Source organism: Podarcis tiliguerta (assembly GCF_965153285.1).
Source record: "Podarcis tiliguerta genome assembly, chromosome: 3".
NCBI lineage: Eukaryota > Metazoa > Chordata > Lepidosauria > Squamata > Lacertidae > Podarcis > Podarcis tiliguerta.
The window spans coordinates 23,481,977-23,504,198 of record NC_139536.1 but is presented as its reverse complement, the minus strand read 5'-3'; positions in this window follow the sequence as shown (position 1 = coordinate 23,504,198).

Below are 22,222 nucleotides of genomic sequence, written 5' to 3'. Positions count from 1 at the left end.
AAATAGTTGTTTATTGCCTTGACATCTGCTGGGAGGGTGTTCCACAGGGCAGGCGCCACTACTGAGAAGGCCCCCTACCTGGTTCCCTGTAACCTCACTTCTTGCAGCAAGGTAACCGCCAGAAGTCCCTCAGCGCTGGACCTCAGTATCCGGGCTGGATGATGGGGGTGGAGACTCTCCTTCAGGTATACATTCATTTCTTTGCCCAGTTTTCCCTCTGGCTACATTGTTATATGACCTTCTGAAAGTTGCCCCCAAAAGAATGAGGTCCTCAGGCTGAAAAGGATTCTGGGTCTTCTCTGATATATAGAGCAACTTGTCCCTAAGACACAGGGCAGCTCCAGGTTTGGGGGAGACCTGGACTAAGTTCATGTCTCCCTGAAGTTTGTTGAGTTCCTCTGACCTTGGTGGTCCTGTGATGATGACCTTACCTGGTGGCAATGGCAGGTGGCTATGAGCCATCATTTTGAATTCCCCCCAATGTTATGTTGCTCCAGGACAGTTGTCGAAAATATGAAATGTTGTCTTGCAGACACAACTGCTCAACACATGGCACCTGGGGCAGATATCAGTGCTGATGGCTTTGGCGGGATCCTTGGGGCCTTGGCAATTGTCTGAGCATACTGGGTGTCAACACTGGGCCTATATTTTCCTTTCTAGCCTACTTTCTTTTCTGGAGAAAGGAGGATGCCACACTGTTGAATGAGAGGCAATTATCTTATGTGAGATAATTACATGATATTACACCAGGAACTCTGTTCTTATTCGGCAGCCTACTTCAGATCATGATGACTCCATTGCGTTCTGTCAACTTGGGAGGTCAGCATGAATCAAATTCCACCCTTTCTATTTACTCCCCAGATGGTATCGTTGAATAATGACCTACCTCACAAGATTGTGGTGGTGATGAAAATGTCGAGGATTGCCGAAAGGGCTGTATCGGTCGGTTCTATACACAGTGAAAGTGTGTTGGTAAGAGTTGGCATTTAGGGTATAGATTGCAACATGATACGCACAGCCTGGGATCTGACTCTTCTCCTTCCAGGGATGCTGCAGTCCAGCATTAGACTCATCAATGGAGTCACTTTCACATCTTCAAGAGAAGATGGGAGATATGTGAACATCCGTAAGGTCTAATAATAATGGCATCTATTGCTGTGGCATATGTGTGCGTTTGTGGATTAGGATCAGAGGTGTAGCTGTCTGGAGTTGTGGAGTTGAAGACCCTGTTACTATTTCTGCAGCAGGAGCTCTGTCTGCAATGTGCTGGGGCTGCCCAATCAGCACGGAAGTGGAGCTTTTTAGCCACTGAGAAGAAATATCACCTTTTGTGCTGATTGGAGCCAATCAGAGTGAAAGGAGGTGAGGGTTGGCTCCTAGGGTGACTCTGGAGGAAGAGCACTAAGTAGAAGTTGTTCTGCAACCCTGAAAACACATGCTCTGTATTTTATTCTGTGAACTGCCCTGAGATGTTATGACGAAGGGCGGCATATAAATTTAATAAGCAACAACAACAAAGGATTTAAAAACCCTGAAAACAAAAGGTGATTCAGTTTCAAGACACTAATGTGCAACTTCTGTTATGTACATTGAAACTTCAAGGAAAAGACAACTTAAATCACCCTGAAAGAAGTTACTAGAGCACTCCAACTCATTTGCCCATGGATGTGCACAATAAATAGTAGATCTGGCTGAAAGTAGTAGATCTAATTACTGGCCTTGTATATTTATAAGAAGGGGGTATGTCTGGTATGGTCATAAAGTGCCCTTCCACTTCTGAATTTGTCACTTTAGTACTAATTAAAGGTAAAGGTAAAGGTACCCCTGCCCGTACGGGCCAGTCTTGACAGACTCTAGGGTTGTGCGCTCATCTCACTCAAGAGGCCGGGGGCCAGCGCTGTCTGCAGACACTTCCGGGTCATGTGGCCAGCGTGACAAGCTGCATCTGGCGAGCCATCGCAGCACACGGAATGCCATTTACCTTCCCGCTGGTAAGTGGTCCCTATTTATCTACTTGCACTCGGGGGTGCTTTCAAACTGCTAGGTTGGCAGGCGCTGGGACCGAACGACGGGAGCGCACCCCACCGCGGGGATTCGAACCGCCGATCATGCGATCGGCAAGTCCTAGGCGCTGAGGTTTTACCCACAGTGCCACCCGTGTCCCTTTAGTACTAATTAGGTTGTACTTCTTATCATAGAATGAAATGAAATAATCCTGTAGAAGTTAAGAGAGGACTTGCTCCACTAACATTGCTTAGATGTAGTTCCTATGACTTTAATGTAAACATGCACACTTATAATTCTACATTTTTTAGAAAATGTTTAGTTAAGATATTTTTATACCACCTTCCAAGGAGCTTAGCAAAACATGAAATAGAGGTGTGCGTGAAAAATGAAATTTACTGAAACAACATCATTAAAATAACATTCCAAACACAAATAAACATTACATTAAAAATGTCATTGATAGTTAAAATCATAGCTGTAAAATATAAAATACTAGCAACCTCGTACCTGGTGCTGCTTGGGAATTCTAAGAAAGCAAAAAAATAAAAATAATAAAAATCAGTGCAGTTTCGAAATCAGTAGTTAAAATCAGTGCAGTTTTGAAAGGTTCAGCCCACCATCTTGATTGAATTTGTTCAGTTGTAACCAAACATAGACAAAAAACCCTACTTATTCATCTCAGGAAACATCGTGCACAATTTGGTTACAACATCTCAAGAGGTATCCAAACACAGAGTGAAGAAACAACTTTTAAAAAATATATAGAGAATAAATAAAACCAACAAAAGCAGCAGAGTCCTCTGCACAGAACTAAACCAGCCTAGTGTTATTTAAAAGCCCACAGTGGGTAGGCAATAGATGACTTGTTTAACAATAACTTTCTGCGTTACAAGTTTGCTGGATCAGTCAACAGTCTGGGCCAAGGCTACCCAACTCATCTATGACATGAGAAGAGTTAAGTCAATGGTAACAAGTTAAGCGGTGGCACTTCCACTTTCCTAGGCTCACTGTGACATCCGATCAGTATCATTCAATAGGGTCAAGAGCAGGGATGGGTAAGATATTTGATTCAGTTCACAGTTAAAGAGAAGCCAACTTAATCCACACTTCATGAAACAACACACAAATTGAAACACAGCCATTGTACAGACTCCCTCAGAAGGTGGTGGACTCTCCCCATAGGAGGTTTTTATGCAGAGGTTGGATGGCCATCTTTCATGGATGCTTTAGTTGAGATTCCTGCATTGCAGGGGGTTGGACTACACGACTCTCAGGAACCCTCCCAGCTCCACAATTCTATGTTTCTATGAATTAAACACCTAGCACATGTCCCTGAGAGAAACAGCTATGACCCAGGAGGCCAGCTCCTGGAGAGCTGACTTGAGGTGTGGCCTGGCTAGAGAAGCTGGTTTCTACTCTGAGTAAGCTCCCATACAGGTAAAGGTAAAGGTACCCCTGCCCGTACGGGCCAGTCTTGCCAGACTCTAGGGTTGTGCGCTCATCTCACTCTATAGGCCGGGAGGCAGCGCTGTCCGCAGACACTTCCGGGTCACGTGGCCAGCGTGACAAGCTGCATCTGGCGAGCCAGTGCAGCACACGGAACGCCGTTTACCTTCCCGCTGGTAAGCGGTCCCTATTTATCTACTTGCACCCTGGAGTGCTTTCGAACTGCTAGATTGGCAGGCGCTGGGACTGAGTGACGGGAGCACACCCCGCCGCGGGGATTCGAACCACCGAGCATGCGATCGGCAAGTCCTAGGCGCTGAGGTTTTACCCACAGCGCCACCTGCGTCCCACAGTAAGCTCCCATAGCACATCATAAATACAGTGGTACTCTGAGCAAGCTCCCATGGGTCATCATAAATACAGTGGTACCTTGGTTTAAGAACAGTCCGGTTTAAGAACGATTCGGTTTACCAACTCTGCAAAACCGGAAACAGTGTCCCAGTTTGCGAACTTCATCTTGATCTAAGAATGGAATCCGAATGGTGGAAGGGCACTGGTGGCGGGAGGCCTCATTAGGGCAAGTGCGGCTCGGTTTATGAAGAGACAATATAAAGAACTGGACTCATTGGCAAGGTTTGAGTAAACAATCACAATTGTATATAATAAAAAATACGATTATACAGTATGTACTGGGGAAATTTTGGGGAAACAATAGGCAGGGTGAACAATATGGAAATAAAACAAAATGGGAGTATGAGGGAACTCCAGGGGAGGGGGGAGGAAAATATGGAAAACTGTTGGAGAACTATTGTTAGAGGATGTATATACGGAAAAAACATATATATATATATATATATATATATATATATATATATAACAGTTTCGGTTTAAGAATGGACTTCCGGAACAGATTAAGTTTGTAAACTGAGGTACCACTGTAAAGCTTAATTTACCATTAACTTATCTCATAGTGTGCTCATACATAAACAGCAGAAGCCAAGGCAGCCATCCTTTGAAATTCGCATGTCTCTAAATTTTGCAATGCAGTCCTTCAGACAAGTAATGTGTACACAAATGCATATACCAGGGGAAAGCCTGCATATAAAATGTGTGTATTAGTGAACATAACGTGTGGAACTACAGTATATTAGGGGACGCTGCATTGCAGAAACGTGCCTATTAGGCAAAATGGAATATCATAACACAGCACATAAAGGGGAGATCATACGAAAATGTTGATGAATTTTCATGAGGACTTTCTACAAGGAAAAAATGGGCAACTGATGTGGAAATGTGCAGCACCGAACTTAAGATTGCAAAAATGAGAAACTGAGAGAAACTGAAGTTGACAGCTTCATCCCTGGCCAAGAGAGGCAATGCTGGGGAATGGCAGAAGTGGATTTAGGGGAACGCAACAGGTTCCACAGGGACTCCCAAGACACTGCAATCTACTCTCAGAATAAAAAGCTGGCAGTGGTCTACCCATTTTTTTTTTTTTTTGAGGAGGGAACCAAAGTTGTTGAGCTTTTTTAGGGGAGAAAGTCCAAGTTGTTGTTTTTAGGGGGGAAGGTCGAAGTTTGGAAACATTCAGACTTATATACCTTTTTTTTTCTTAGGGGAGAAATCATAAGTCGCTCACCAAAAGATTGCTAGCAGCAATAATAATAATAATAATAATATTTTATTTATACCCCGCCCTCCCCAGCCAGAGCCAGGCTCAGGGCGGCTTACACCAGTAAAATTACAATTAAAAAAACCACCAATTTAAAATACAGGTTAAAATATAATTTAAAATGCAGCCTCATTTTAATAGTAGCCCATAGATCAAAACCGTAAGGGGAGGGAAGACATAAGGGTCAGACTGAGTCCAAACCAAAGGCCAGGCGGAACAGCTCTGTCTTGCAGGCCCTGCGGAAAGATTTCAAGTCCCGCAGGGCCCTAGTCTCTTGTGACAGAGCGTTCCACCAAGTCGGGGCCAGTACTGAAAAGGCCCTGGCCCTAGTTGAGACCAATCTAACCACCTTGCGACCTGGGACCTCCAAGTTGTTGTCATTTGTGGACCTTAAGGTTCTCCGCAGGGCATAGCAGGAGAGGCGGTCCTGTAGGTACGTGGGTCCTAGGCGTCTGCACCGTCTGCCGCTTTTGCGATCGTGTGCGAATGAAGAACAGGGCGAGGGGACAGGGCCGGATCTTCTTTTCCCCCCACAGAGGAAATAGAGCCTGCAATCGACCGCGGTCAACTGCTAGCTGCCAGGGATCAACCAGTCGATCGTGGTCAACCGGTTGGACATCCCTGCTGTAGTGAATTGAGCAGAATGGAAAGTGAGAGGTGGTGGGACACCAGGTTTTGGCCTCACACAGGGTGCTGCTGACATTTGAGAGACCAAAGCCCATCTCTGGGGATGGGGCTCAGAGATAGGTGTGAAGTTGTGGAGGCCCTTTGCTCATTCTACAGAAGCCAGCGATGAACTGAAAAGGCCAACGAAAACTCCTCTCTGTTTTCAGACTTTTCTTGTCTGCCTTAATCCCTAATGTCAGCTTTTTCAAGTTCAGATGTAGATCACTTATTTAAAAGGCCCAAATAGCTCTGCAGCCTGTTTCTTTTAATGTAGGACCACATCTCTGGACTCCCAAATACAATTTATCAAAGGAAAATAACTGCAATTGACACTGTGCAGTTTCTGAAAGAGATGAATGCTGCAAGTAAACATTCACTCTCTAGATTTAATGCAGGAGACAGAGGTCAAAACTCGTGTGGGTTAATATTTTCCAAAGCAGACGAAAAGACTTCCTATTGCCATTCCATTAAAAACACCCTCCTTCCAATTTCTGCATCTGGCTTTAAAGGAAGCCCTTTTTCAATACGCCTGTAATCTAATTGGAAGGGGAAAGAAACTCTGTCTCCAAATAAGCTTTCTCTTGCGAACTCCTCCATGATATTTTATTGTCTCCACTACAAAGGGATGCTCTCTGGTAAAAGACACAGTCAATAAAATAATAAGTTTACTGCACAGTTCTGCAGAGACCTTTTAACAGGCTGCTAAAAAGCCATTACTGCCAAAGACCTTGGCTAACTACAGATCAACTCACCAAAATTCCATAACATGGAAAAGAACATTTTGCACATTTAGTCAGAGCCAAATAAATTCTGCATGCTCCATGAGGTACACCAGTGATGAGTTTCACTACCTAACAAATCAGTTCAATTGTGTATAAGGCACAATTAAGTCTGGAGGAGAAATTTATTTGGTGCATATTTTAATGTGAATATAACTTATTTGCACTTTCCAAATCCATATGCAAACCAATACACAGCTGTCCTTGAAATTCGGTCTTCTCTGCGTTTAACAATGGAGATTTCCAAGCCCTGCAAAAGCAAAAGCAAAAAAAAAAAGTATATTAGGTAAAAATGAACAGGACTTACAGAAATGCATTTTATTTGTGGACATTCCTTGCAAGATTACACACACACACGCGCGCACACACACACACACACACACACACTTCTTAGAGGAAATTGCAAAAAAAAAAGCAAAAACAAACAAACAAACCCAAAAAACCAACAATCAAATATTAGGATTTATTTTCACATAGCTTTTTAAAAACTTGCAAACTGTTGCAAAAATAGGGTGAACTGAAGACTGGAAAAATGAGGAAGGGGGATTGACAGATTTGTACGTCGCTAGACAGAACATCAGTAGATGTGAAGAGTTTGAGAAAGTTGCTGTGTTCACAGCAGCTTTGAAGCAACTTTCCCATCATACAATCCCATTGGCTCCCAGTACGTTTCTGAGCACAATTCAAAGTGTTGGTGCTGACCTTTAAAGCCCTAAATAGCCTCGGTCCAGAAGGAGCGTCTCCATCCCCATCGTTCAGCCCGGACACTGAGGTCCAGCGCCAAGAGCCTTCTAGCGGCTCCCTCACTGAGAGAAGCGAAGTTACAGGGAACCAGGGAGAGGGCCTTCTTGGTAGTGGCGCCCTCCCTGTGGAACACCTTCCCTTCAAGGAAATAAACAACTATATAACTTTCAGAAAACATCTGAAGGCAGCCCTGCATAGGGGAGCTTTTTAATGTTTAATGTCAGAGTTATTTCTGGGTACCAGTTGCTGGTATCTGCAGGATGGGAGAGTGATGTTGCTCTCAGGTTCTGTTTGCAGGTTTCCCATGAGCATCTGGTTGGCCACAGGGAGAACAGGATTGGGCCAGTGGCCTAATACTGCAGGATTCTTCTTATGTTCTTATAGTCATTCCAGCAAAACACAATGAATGTAGTGTGTTATGGGAGTTTTAATATGCTCTCAAACATTATACAGCCTCTTGAAGTATCTTGGCATCTTCAGATTGCTTTGTGGGGGGACGAGAGGGTGTTTCAAACTGAACTTTTATAATAGAAAACTACCCTTCACAGCGAAGTCCTGAAACCCATGTGTTTTGTGGTACGGAGAGATCTGTTATGATTCTTATCTTCACAAGCGCATGAAAAAATAGCGCCTTGTCCTCAACCTCCTTAAGAAGTTATTTAATAAAGAACTTGAAACCATTATCAATATTTACAAAAGAAATGCTCAAGAGCTGAGTTATGTGTTTTGAAATTCACAGAAGGCCACAGCCATTGAAGCAACAATGATAGGAAGTATAGCTGACATTTTCCAAATATAAAAACCAGATGATGGAAAGTTTAATTTCTGTGAATTTGGAGCAGTAGCTTAGCAGTCGACGTGAACCATGTGGGAATATTGGCTGCCCAGCAGGGTGTGCAAAGTGAAGAATGTCCTCTGCATTTGCAGGGGGGAAATGAGCTGCACATCATTCAACCAATTCCTCTAGGTTAAATGAGAAATTAGCCCTTTTCTCTGGAATTGCCATTCTTCGTTCACTCCTTTTTTATGGTGAATCTGCATGACACTGTTGAAAAATTGTTGCACTGTAGTGTTTTCTATGCTGCCTTCCCATATTTTTCAGACCTGGTTTATTAAATGCCAATGCACTTTGAACACCAGCCTGTCCAGTGTGGAGAAACAGAATTCTTTTGAGGTACTCCAGGTTTCCTGTGTCTTTAATTAAAAGCTTCTTGTCTGCAGATTCTGCCTGGCCCCCGCCCCCCTTTCTGCTGGGTGTGGCTGGGCAGTTAGCACAGAACAGTCTGCTAGTTGCTTGTCCCTTAAACTGCCTTTTATTGACAACTGGGGCTGTCAACAGTCACCAAATTTCAGGGAAAGATCTAATGTTTATTGGATGGATTTCCCCCCTAAATTGATTTTTGAATTCTGAATTTATTGTTATTCACGTTTTATACAGTATTTTATGCTGTTTTTTGTTGCATCAATTAAAGATAAAGGGACCCTGACCATTAGGTCCAGTCGTGGCCGACTCTGGGGTTGCGGGGCTCATCTCACTTTACTGGCCGAGGGAGCTAGTGTACAGCTTCCGGGTCATGTGGCCAGCATGACTAAGCCGCTTCTGGCGAACCAGGGCAGCGCACGGAAACGCCGTTTACCTTCCTGCCGGAGCAGTACCTATTTATCTACTTGCACTTTGACGTGCTTTCGAACTGCTAGGTGGGCAGGAGCAGGGATCGAGCAATGGGAGCTCACCCCATCATGGGGATTTGAACCGCTGACCTTCTGATCAGCCAGTCCTAGGCTCTGTGGTTTAACCCACAGCGCCACCCACATCCCGTTGCATCAATTAAGTGTTTTAAATTTGTTGTTAGCCGCCCTGAGCCCGGTTTTCTGAACCGGGAAGGGTGGGGTATAAATAAAAAATTATTATTTATTATCATTCCAGAGGTGTGGTAGGGGAAAACGTACCCCCATCCCAAGTGCTGTTCAGCCCTGTCACATGACCTAGCAAGCCAGCAGTGGTTTCACTGTCAAATAGCGTGGTGCAATTTAAACGCGTTCTAAAAGGCTTTTTTCTCCCTCTGCCAGGCCTAAGTTTGGAATAGAGGTGAATTGTACCAACGTTTACCCCAGCATAAATTACGCTGACTTCCTATAGTCTGGCTTGTTTTGCCTGTTGCCTCATGCAGAAAGTCCCAGGCTCAATGCTTGCTATGTCCAGCTAAAGGACCTATGACAGGAAACACCTCAGTTGGAGACCCTGAAGAACTGTTGCCAACAGGATAGACAGTGTGTGGTGTAGTGGTTAGAGTGTCAGACTAGGACCTGGGAGACCAGGGTTCAAATCTCCATTCAGGAGGGAGAGGCCATCTTGAATTCCTGGGATCAAAAGGTGGGATATACTGTATTTTTCCGTGTATCGGATGAGGTTTTTTGACTCAAAAATCATGGCCAAAAACTGGGGTCGTCCAATACACGGATAATGGCATGGGAGGGGGGAGAATCTGTGCACTGCCAGCTAGCTTATTGGCAGGAGCACAAATTCCCCTCATGCCGCTGTGCACGGGAAACTATCTAGGAAGAGTTTCCTGCCTGCAGCTGCGTGGGGGGAGAGGCTCAACAACTTTGGGCCATCTCCCCTCATTTTCCTAAAATTGAGTCCCCTAAAATAGGCGGTGGGTCTTATACATGGGGGCATCTTATAGACGAAAAAATACGGTAATTGCAATACTCAATAAATACAGTGATACCTCGGGTTACATACGCTTCAGGTTACAGACTCCGCTAACCCAGAAATAGTACCTCGAGTTAAGAACTTTGCTTCAGGATGAGAACAGAAATCGTGCTCTGGCGGCACAATGGTAGCAGGAGGCCCCATTAGCTAAAGTGGTGCTTCAGGTTAAGAACAGTTTCAGGTTAAGAATGGACCTCCAGAACGAATTAAGTACTTAACCCGAGGAACCACTGTACATAGTTGAGTAGCTAGATGAATAGCCTGGCCTAGTTTGTAGTGCCTTCCTATGGAAGCGGAGGAGATCCATCACCCACCAAGAAGAAGATGGGGGCAGTGAAAGTGGGAGAATTTAAAAGTTAATCTATACTCACTCGTGAGGCATATGCAGGCCATAGTGTTTTAAATTATCTCTTTTCCACTGTCATGCTGCCTTTAAAAAATGGTTGTTTACCTAACATCTCTCACATCTTTCATGGCTTCCCAAAGTCCGTCCTTGGAAGTGACCGGTCGGTTAAAAACATAATCGTAAATCTCGGTGGGAAAACATTGGTTTGAACGTTCATGGCCGTTGCCGTCTTTGTCTTCTTGCTGACTTTGAGCGTAGGGCAAGTGGGAGGAAGAGAAAACGACCATGGATGAGGTTACAGAAGGAATCTATCTTTTAGCTGCAGAACAGCTTTTGGGTGAAGGGTGGCCACATGATGTGCTTGCAAGATCCAGAGCAAAATGGTAGAGAATGTGAGTCACAGAGGCCGTAGCTCAGTAGTACAGCGTCTGCCTTGCATGCAGAAGGTCCCAGGTTCTAATCCCCAGCATGTCTGGGTAGGGCTGGGGAAGACTCCCTGCCTGAAACCCTGGAAAGTCACTGTCAGTCAGGGTACTCAGTCCCAAGCATGAGGGACCAATGGGTCTGAATTGATGCGATGTAGCTTCCTATGTTGTACAGCGGCTGGGCAAAAGTGAATGCCCGCTTCTGCAGGCAGCTGATCCACAGCCGCAAATGGCTAGCGATTTAATTGATTATTGCTGCATTTTTACCACCAGAAAGAGGTAGGCCTATTTGCAGGATTTTCTGCCTCAGGTGGCAAAATAACCAGACTGTACTTGGGCACTGTGTGCCTTGGCTTGTGGAAGAGGGCATTAGGTGGACAAAGCTTGCTGTTTCATCTCAAAATGTCTTGAGCCTGTGCTGCCCAGCAAGGTTTTTTTGTATGCATTTTCTTTGCTCCCTACTTCTTCTCACCCTCATCTACTAGAACCATAGCGGTCAACTTTTCCCTTTTCTTGTGAGGAATCCTATTCGGAATAAGGGAATTTCCCTTTAAAAAAGAGAAAAGTTGACAGCTATGACTAGAACATGGGTAGGCAAACTAAGGCCTGGGGCCCGGATCCGGCCCAATTGCCTTCTAAATCCGGCCCATGGACAGTCCAGGAATCAGCGAGTTTTTACATGAGTAGAATATGTCCTTTTATTTATAATGCACCTCTGAGTTATTTGTGAGGCCTGCCTGGTGTTTTTACATAAGTAGAATGTGTGCTTTTATTTATAATGCATCTCTGGGTTATTTGTGGGGCATAGGAATTTGTTCATATTCCCCCCCCCAAATATAGTCCAGCCCCCCACAAGGTCTGAGGGACAGTGGACCGGCCCCCTGCTGAAAAAGTTTGCTGACCTCTGTACTAGAACGTCTCCTTGCTTCCTTATTGTGCTGGCTAGGACTCTAGTCCAAGCCATCTGGAAAACACCAGGTTAGGGAAGGCTGGTCTACTGGATGCTAGTAGCAGAATGATCCTGAAACCTGCATATTCAGGTATCTCGGCTGTGGCTTTTCCACTTCAGATCCTAAGGCGAAAAGGTATTTTGGGAGGCAGAATGTTTCTCGCCAAAGGGAAAATTCAAATGTCTTTGCCCCCCTCTTATTACCACATGCACCCTGCTCTCAATTTTTTTAATGGCTCCTGCCCTGCTCATACCACCAAAGTGATTGAGGAGGAAAAGGCTGATAATCGTTCAGAGAAGCAGAATATTATTTAGGCCACATTCCCGCCTTCCTTTTAAAGCACTAGGGTGCCACTTTAAGCAGTCACCCTAAATAATTCTGGGAGCTGTAGTTCTTAAGCGTTCTGAGGGCTGTTCGGAGACCAAGAGTTGGTGTCACCAAAATTTCATGTGAAGAGGAAGCCACTCTGGGAACTGTAGTTCTGTGAGGGGAGTAAGAGGCCCCCTAACAACTCTCAGCACCTTTAACAAACTACAGTTCCCAGAATTCTTGGGCGGAAGCCATGAATGTTTAAAATGTGTCATAGTTCTTTAAATATATAGTGGTGCCCTGCAAGACGAATGCCTCGGAAGACGAAAAACTCGCAAGACGAAAGAGTTTTTCGTTTTCTGAGCTGCTTCGCAAGACGGATTTCCCTATGGGCTTGCTTTGCAAGACGAAACGTCTTGCGCCTTTTTTTTTTAAACCGCCAATGCATTCCTATGGGAAACCGTCAATACACATTGGTGCTTCGCAAGACAAAAAAACTCGTAGAACGAAAAAACTCGCAGAATGAATGAATTTCGTCTTGTGGGGCACCACTGTATGTTGTGAATGTGGCCTTAGAAAGACTGAGGGGAGACAGAAAGATTTTGGTGCTTTTATTTAATTCTTGATACCATATGACTAGTTGTGTGTGCTTCGACGGTGTGGCAGTGACGTAGTACTTCATGCCAACAGAGTGCAAAAGAATGAGTGGGAATGAGTCTGAGGGAATACAAAGCTGTCCTTTGACTGAGGTCCTCTGTAGTGTTTGCAGGGTGAGGCTCTCAATAAATCAACTACCAGCTGCTGGCCCGAGGGGTTAATTAGCTTCACACACTGCTGCCAACTGAAGGGAGTGGTGTTATAAGAGCTGGGAGAGTTCAGAGGGAAGCACGAGAGGTCTGGGAAGAGAGAGAAAGCAGTTCCTCCCAGAGGACATGCCATTCCAAGGCTGAGAGTTTCTGGTTTATAAAGGTTTTTGGTGTTGTTTTTGTGGGCATTTTGGGGCTTCAAGGGCCAGCTTGCAAATAACATGGTCTGCCAATTGTACTGCTTCCGTCATGCTTTGGGAATGAGGGAAGTTCACTTTGTGTATGCACAGAGGCAATGATGCACTGACAATACAGGCTGAAGAGCAGGGGTGCTCAGTGACCACTGAGACTGGTAGGGTGGAAGGCAGGGAGGCCAACAGTAGGTGGCGCCAGAGCAAATGACAGTCAGAGTGAATTGGTCCTAGTCCCGCCGCCCCCCCCCCCATCTTCTTCCCTGCTGAATTCTTCAGGACAACACTGCGAGTCTAAGGTAGAGAAAACTGATAGGCTGTAAGTAAGAGGGCAAAACAACAACAACAAAGCTATGGCTACGTGAAACAGACTCAATAAACACACAAGACGTAACCAGCTGTACTTTTGAATAAATAAGGTATACTATTCATTGTCAACTTGCCAACCAAGCAGTTCGAAAGCACGTCAAAGTACTAGTAGATAAATAGGAACCGCTCCGGCGGGAAGGTAAACGGCGTTTCCGTGCGCTGCTCTGGTTCACCAGAAGCGGCTTAGTCATGCTGGCCACATGACCCGGAAGCTGTCTGCGGACAAACGCCGGCTCCCTCCGCCCATAGAGCGAGATGAGCGCCGCAACCCCAGAGTCGGTCACGACTGGACCTAATGGTCAGGGGTCCCCTTTACCCTTTACCTATTCATTGTATCAAATTGTAGATTTCAACAGAAGTCTCAAAGTTCAACGAAAAAAGCAGAAGACCCAGTGGATCAGTTCATTTTCTAGTCCGTTCATGCATAAGGTCCATACATGTATAAGTGTCTATTCCACCTGTCTGTTCATAGAGTCCAATAATCCACACGAAGGGTTGTTACAGTTCCACAGAATCCTTTCACAGAGCCTAAGACAAGGATTTCTGGAATATTAGCCTTGTTTCGCCATCCTAGGCTTCATGAATAGAACAGGCTCTAGGTAATGCAAATAAATACAATACCGTAATCTCACACATTTTTACAGCAAAATTAATATAAAAAACCATAAACAACTGTACATACCATATGTGATATTACAGGATAGTGCATCTTATAGCATAGCAGTGGTTGCAGTAAGCAGCGACTGTTACAAAGAAGGATTACCGTATGTGGACAAGCACAATATTGGTTTGAGTAACAGGTGCTGGCAATCTACAGATACAAAATTTCTTTCTTAAAGTGACCCATATGGCACAACAGAAGTAAAGTATAGTCCGGCCCCCCCACAAGGTCTGAGGGACAGTGGATTGGCCCCCTGCTGAAAAGTTTTGCTGACCCCTATCTAACCACTACACCACACTGGGTGAATGTTCAATAAACAGGTCATCTGGAGGAGTCCATAGTAACATATCTGTGAACCTTCTGTTTGGAGATCAAGGGAGACATAGTGGAGTTAAGGACATAAGAAATGCCTGCGGGATCAGGCCAATGAACCATCTAGTCCAGCATCCTGTTCTCACAGTGGCCAACCAGATCATAGCTGTCAACGTTTCCCTTTTTTAAAGGGAAATTCCCTTATTCCGAATAGAATTCCTCGCAAGAAAAGGGAAAAGTTGACAGCTGTGAACCAGATGCCTGTGGGAAACTAGGGAACAGAACATGAGAACAAGAACACTTAGAATCATAGAACTATAGAGTTGATCGAGTGTCATCTATTCCAACCCCTTGCAAAGCTTAAAAACCTCTGCTTAAAAACCTCCATTGCAAGTTCCTACTCTCCACATGCAAATTAAAAGTGGAGCAACTGAATTCGAACCTGATTACCACCACCCCACCCCACATATTTGCTTTAGCCCCAATTGGAGTTTGGGAGGGCATTACAAATATCAGCGAAACTCCAAATTCACTTCTCTCAAATGCTCAATGCATTAACACAGCCATGTGATGATAAAGAGGAAAAATCTTGTTTTTCAACTTTTTTTTATTAAAAAAAAATCTTCGCTCCAATTGTAGACGTTGCTAAAATGTAAACATCAGCACAGCCCAAATCTTCGAAGTCTCCCAGGAGCTGGAAAAGTTACTCACAACATGAAACTCTGAGATATTAGGTTCGGGCGTTTGAATTCCAAAAATGGGCAAGTGAAGTGCAAAATTCCACATGCAGGTTTCAAATCTGACATTCCTCCCTGTCAGTTCATTTCAGTTCTAGACACAACACTCTGTAGTGGAATATGCCAGACTTCACAGAAAGGTTTTGCTTGCTTTTTTGGTGTAGTGGAGAGAAAGAGGACGAGAGGGAAAGAAGTTCAATTCCCTGGTTATCCTTCAAGCTTGCTGGCTGACCTTGAAACACTCTGGGGCTGTATCTGTGCCTTTTTCTTCATGCACATGCCCCAGGTCAATGAAGGAGGAAGTGATGAGTTCTCCATTGGTACATGTTCACCCACAACTTCCTTGGACAGGTGTGAATACACACTCACCCTGTTGCCAGGACCACCTACATCCGTTTTCACCTGTTTTCAAATGGACACACCGTGGGGTCATCAGTCGGCAATGAGCTTTTCTTCTCAGAATCAAACCAGTTTCTCAAGAAGTGCTTTTCCGGAATGACAGATATGCCACAGATCAAGACTCTATGCGGACTATGCAGGAAAAAACCCAATAACTTTCTATTAATTTCAGAATAAAAAGTTGTGTTCATGCAGCCCCAGTGCCTTGCCATTGTTCATCTTGCAGAGCCATTGCTTTTTAAAAATAATTTTTATTTATAGTTTTAATTTTGCAACAAGCACAAAACATAAATTTGAATTATTCCACATCATATTTCAACTCTCCTCCCCCTTTCTGCAATTTCTTACACTTACACTGTTTTTACCTCATTTCCAAGATATCTCTAACTAATATCTCTAACTCTGCTGATATTTTGGGAACTTGTTAGCACAAGTTGGATAAGGATATAATCTCACAATATATCCCCTCCTGCATCCCTGAACATTCCCACAACCTGAAAACGCACAACCTGAAGCATACGTAACATGAGGTATGACTGTATTATAGTATTAGCAGATACAGTGGTACTTCTGGTTATGAACTTAATTCGTTCCGGAGGTCCGTTCTTAACCTGAGGTACCACTTTAGCCAATGGGGCCTCCCGCTGTCGCCGAGCCGCCGCCACACAATTTCTGTTCTAATCCTGGGGCAAAGTTCTTAACCCGAGGTACTACTTCTGGGTTAGCAGAGTCTGTAACCCAAAGTGTTAGTAACCCAAGGTGTTTGTAACCTGAGGTACCACTGTATAGGTAAAGGTAAAGGACCCCTGGATGGTTAAGTCCAGTCAAATGGGGCTCATCTCACTTTCAGGCCGAGGGAGCCAACATGGCCAGCATGACTAAACCGCTTCTGGCACAACAGAACACTCTGAGGGAAACCAGAGCCCACGGAAATGCCATTTACCTTCCCAATGCAACCGTAGCTATTTATCTACTTGCACTTTGGGGCGTGCTTTCGAACTGCTAGGTTGGCAGGAGCAGGGACAGAGTAACAGGAGCTCACCCCGTCACAGGGATTCAAACCACCAACCTTCCGATCAGCAAGCCCAAGAAGCTCAGTGGTTTAAACCACAGCACCACCTGCGTCCCTAGCAGACATAGAAGAACCCCATGGCTGATACAAGTACAAAAGAAAAAATCTTCGGGGGGGGGGGATCCTAAAGGAGGGGTCCTGAAACAGCTCAATGAGGAATGAGCTTGCTCAGTGTTCATGGAATACTTTCTCTCTTTGTTTGTGTGTGTTTGTGTAGCAGAAGAAGGGGAGGATGGGAAACTGAGGGTAGAGAATGGTGCAGAGTAGCTGGAATTTTGAACAAGGAGCATTTCATAGGATCATAGAGTTGGGAGGGTTCCCGTGGGTCATCTAGTCCAGCCCCCTCAATGCAGGAATCTCAACTAAAGCACCCAAGGCAGATGGCCATCCGACCTCTGCTCAAAAACCTCCAATGAACTGCAGCATTTTGTTGCAGGTTCCACTGGAGTGCCAAGGGCACGTGCAGAAAATATAGAAAGAGAATGGTTTCTATCTGCTTGGATTTACCCGGTTGTCATCTATCTTGTTATATCACTCTGAGACTTTTTTTTGTATAAAGCAGCTAACAAGTGCAGGTGATGGTGATGAGCTTAAAGTGATGGAGACAAAACAGGGGGGGAGTCTAAAATAATATCCTGAAGACAATGCTCAGTTTATTTCTTCTGCACATTTTTATGGGAGAGAAGACACAGGCCTGTAGTTTTTATTAAACTTTCTCCAGTTCCCTCACAAATCTGTCTGTTGCCACACTGAAGGAATTCCATACTGACAGGCGATTTTGCCACTTCACAATCCAGCCTTTCTTCCAGCTTATTAATAATGATCTCTAGGGTACCTTGTTATTAATCTTTTTCAATCTCTAGAATTGACCATTTATTCCCAGCTAATTATAAGTAGATTTGATTCTATGACAGCTCTTTACCTCTCACTCTCTGGGGGTGACCAAATTTCCTTAATAACCTCTTGTGAAGTTAGATCTACCAAATGCCTTCTAAATGTCTAAATAAATTACATCCCATGGTTTTCCTTCAGCCACTATTTTATTAACTCCTAGGGCTGCAAAAGGTTACGCAGACAAGATTTATTCTTTCATAAACTGTGCCTCTTTGTCCTTACGATTTACTTGTGCTTAGATGCTCTATAATTCTCTCCAGATTGTATGACCCTCCTTGCCGAGAACTGTCCAGATTTTACGTTTCAAAACTTGTGAGCTGGATCAAAGAACTGCTTCAAATGTGACAAGTTTCCAACATGGATAGCCATTTTATGAAAGAAAAAAGTATGCTAATCATGCATGGGTCACCAAGCACAAGAATCCCACATGCCTATTTTGCTGTGCGTCCATTAGGAATGGGAGACATTTGATTCAGTTTGTGTTTAAAGATGAACCAGTATGCAGTCCTTCAAGATTTGTTCTTCTCCAAATTGTGCCATGCAGTCTTCCAGCCAAGTGATGGGTACAAACATGCAGAGGCATGCTCACTATGTGAAAATTCACTTATCCAAACATGAAGAATTATGCCCAAACCTTGCTCCACAGATTCAGATATCCAAACAGCTGAAGTCTGCCCACTTCCTTGCTTGAACAGCTGAAGAGAAAAACAGAAGCCATCTGGTGGTGAAAGCTGGTAAGGTGGCCAACTCTGGGGTTGCGGCGCTCATCTCGCTTTATTGGCCGTGGGAGCGTACAGCTTCCGGGTTATGTGGCCAGCATGACTAAGCTGCTTCTGGCAAACCAGAGCAGCACATGGAAACGCTGTTTACCTTCCCACCGGTGTGGTACCTATTTATTTACTTGCACTTTGCTAGTTTGACAGGAGCAGGGACCGAGCAACAGGAGTTCACCCCGTCGTGAGGATTCGAACCACCACCCTTCTGATCAGCAAGTCCTAGGCTCTGTGGTTTAACCCACAGCGCCACCCACGTCCCTTTTGGTGAAGGCTGGTAGTGGATTCTTATTGCAAGAAACCCAGGATGCATCACTGTGAAGGAGCCTGATTTGCATGTTGGGTACATCTGCAATATATACTTAATTGTAACTGTTGTAATACGTTAACCAACAAATGGTACTAAAAGCACTGACACCTTCACCGCAGTCTCTTTCAACAGCTAAGAATAGTAAGAGCTAGGCTGGTTCACCATGAGCTTCAGTGGCACTGGGAGCACATAGGTTTTCTTTTCTGGTCCAAAACTGTACCTATCATTTTTCTCAGGTTTGTGCATGTATAGGTCCACAGAGTAGGAGAGAATTTATCCATGCCTTTCCATGTATGCTTTTACAAAAGTATATTTTATTTAACAGAATATATAAATTGCATAAATTTGATTTACGTTTTCAATTCAGGGTTCCCTGAAGCATTATGCGCAGGAAATAAGATAATAATTAGCATAAGTTGCTGCAAGAAACTCAAAATAAATGTAATGTCTAAATCACCTCTTGCTTTCCAAGTTTATGAGACAGCTGTTCATAGGTGTCAATGCATATTGTCATTAGGAGCATATGAAATGAAGTTCCTGCAGATGGCATGCAAGCTCTGCAGTTCTTCTTTGCCTTTCAGGAGTCAAATATTGTGTGTGGTTCCCCCCCACCAAAGAGTGAAATAATATAAACAACAGTCCAAAATCTAGAACTTCCAAGGATTTCTACTTCTGAAATACTTGTTGCCATGCCTCAGTCAACAGATAATGCAATACAGTGGTACCTCGTATTACGTACTTACGGACCATTCTGGAGGTCCGTTTGTAACTGGAAACCGCTTGTAACATGAGGCACACTTTCTTTAAATGGCGCCTCCTGCTGCTGCCGCGCCGCCGGAGCATGACTTCCGCTCGCATCCCGGGGCAAAGGTCACAACAAGGGGCATCTACTTCCGGGTTAGCGGAGTGCGTAACCTGCAGCAATCGTAAGGGGTACAGTATGTAACACGAGGTACCACTGTACCTTGTATTTAATATTATGGTTTACTCCCTCAAATATTTTTTTTTTAAAAATAATATTTATTGAGTTTTCCAATAACACAACACAACATATCCACAAAAAACACATAAAAAAAAGAATAGAGGGAAAAAAAGAGATAAAGACAGAAGAAAACCCAAACGAAGAAGAAAAAAAAGAGGGAAAAAAAACCCTCTCCTCCATCCCCCCCACAAAAAATCTCAAAAAACAAAAACTCAAAAAAGAGAAAAGAAAAACCCCAAACAACTCAAAGTTTCAAATTCCTTCTTTTTTAACCTGTTTCTTTGACTTCCTCCCACCTCCCTCTTTGTATTCCAGTTTTTAATCTAATCGGCAAATTCCGTCCAACTTTTAGTGCTTTTTCACTTATCTACCTTTACCACTTGTGAAGAAGAAAGACAATAATAGAAAAAGAAAATTTACTTTAAATCTTCTAATCTTAAACCCTATAGTAACATGCCCTTATATCCTAATGTTTCATCTTCCTTGTCTTACTCCCTGGAACCAAAATAAATTCCTTCCGTCATCCCCCAAAAATGCTTAAAATCATATTATATCAAATTTTACTTAAAAATTTCCAAATTTATCCCACCATCTCTTCCCCCCGGTTTCAGGTACTGCCAGTCTTTTTAACAGTTTTTTAAGGTCTTTGCAGTCCATAAGTTCAATCAGTCAGCCAGGCTGTCTTATGTCCGAGGCCATTAATCCATATTCCTGGCCTGTCAGCAGAGTCTTTTTCGAGCCCAAAGTTATGTCCAAATGCACATTCCCCTCCACATTTCCTTTGTCCTTCTTGAGCAAGCTTGCCCAAACTCTATAATTCCTCTTGTGAACCAAAAAATTGTCCAAGACTTGCTCCGCATACTCCTTTAAGTTGCTAATTTTCCCTTCTTCAATTTTTCTCAAAGTGCCAGTTTCCAAAATGTATCTTGTCAGACCTGTATCACTCAATCCATATATGGCACTACTTTTCCAAATCCGTCCTTTGGGCTCTTTACTCTCATAGTCCATTTTTTGTCCATCAATCTGATGCTCTATTACTATATTTTCCACTGACGATTTCTCTTGCAAAGACAGCGCCTGTCTCCCTCAAATATTGATTAAAAAATAATTATGGAGTTAAGGCCATGTGCTCACCCATGTTCTTGGTGGATCTCAGACCAGAGCACCAGGCATAAAGGTGTACCCACATCCACGCAATATTTTTAAAGCACATGGCTTCCTCCAAATTATCATGGGAACCTCAGAGCTACATTTCCCAGCAACTACAATTCCCAGAATTCTTTGGGGGATGTAATGTGCTTTAAATATTTGGTGTGGGTGTGACCTAACTTTCATCTCCAATTTGTTGATGATCACAGATGTGTACCTCTTTATCATTCTCAGCGCTGCCATTTGGGAAGCAACAAATTATTTTCCCTAAAGGGAAGTTGAGATATTGCTGCAGACTTGATCATGCTTAGAAAGGGAGCCTGGTTTTAATTTTTCTGCATTGGCTTGTTAAACACTGGTCACAATAGGGATTGTTGAGATCAAATAAGGAACGAATGTTTAAAATGTTTTTTAAAAAACCTGAACAGCTCACTTTCTCCAGCTTTTCTAAAGGGGGATGCTGAGATAAATAAATGTTATCTTCCGATAAATAAATAAAAGGCTAACATGAACAAAGAGCAGCCAGAAGCCGCCCAACTCTGACTATGTCTTCCATATGTTGCGAAAGCCACCCCTCCCCAGCAGAAACAAGATAATATCTGTTCATTTAATTTACACTGGAACTGAGAAAGAGAGACCTGGCTTAGGAGAATCTAGCAATATTTCGTCTGCCTGTCCTGGATGCAGACTTTGGAATTGCTGCTGTTGTTTTCCCTCACCTAAATCTAACCCTTCCTTGTGGTAGCAAACACATATTCCTGATGTGTTAGGAACTGTGTTTGCTGCTCTCTGTTAACTCCAGCCAGTAGCTTTGTTTATAAATGCTTGTTGATTTTCCTTCCAGACTAGTATAATTAAGTACACTCGAGACAGCTGGTGCAAATGCACTCCTGATTTTGAGTTAGGTGTCTGGAGCAGCCGTCCCAGTCCATTAGGCAGAGGTAAGCAAAGGCATTGATCAGTTGCAGATCCAAAATGGGCTCAACAATAGGAAACGTGGACCTGCTAATGTTTTCTGTCTTTTGAAAAAGCACGTCTTGAACATCAAAGTTTTCCAGATTTGTTGTCTTCCAAAGGCCTGCTTCCAGACTGAAAGGAGTGGAGTATTTTGTGGGATGTGTCGGGAACTGATACGCCGAAGGATGAACACAGACTTTCAAATGGAACCCAGAGCAAAGAATGACATGAAATGGAACAAAATCCGTGGCCCATTTTCATGTGTTGGAAAACATGTGTTGGCAGTTCCATTTCTGTCTCGGCTGCAGCGTTTGTCAATGCAATCATGCATATGTCCTCTATGCAGTTAAACACAGACACACAGAAAGCTGGGACTAGAATCCTGAGCATACTTCCTCGTAGTCCTATTGAACACAGTAGAAATTACTTCTGAGTAAACATACATAGGGTTGTTTGCTAGTGTCAGTCTTAGAACGAGGTTGGGACCATTGTTTTTTTCCCTATGGAACCTGTACTCCTATGGAACTGATGGGCTGTCAATGTTGCAGGA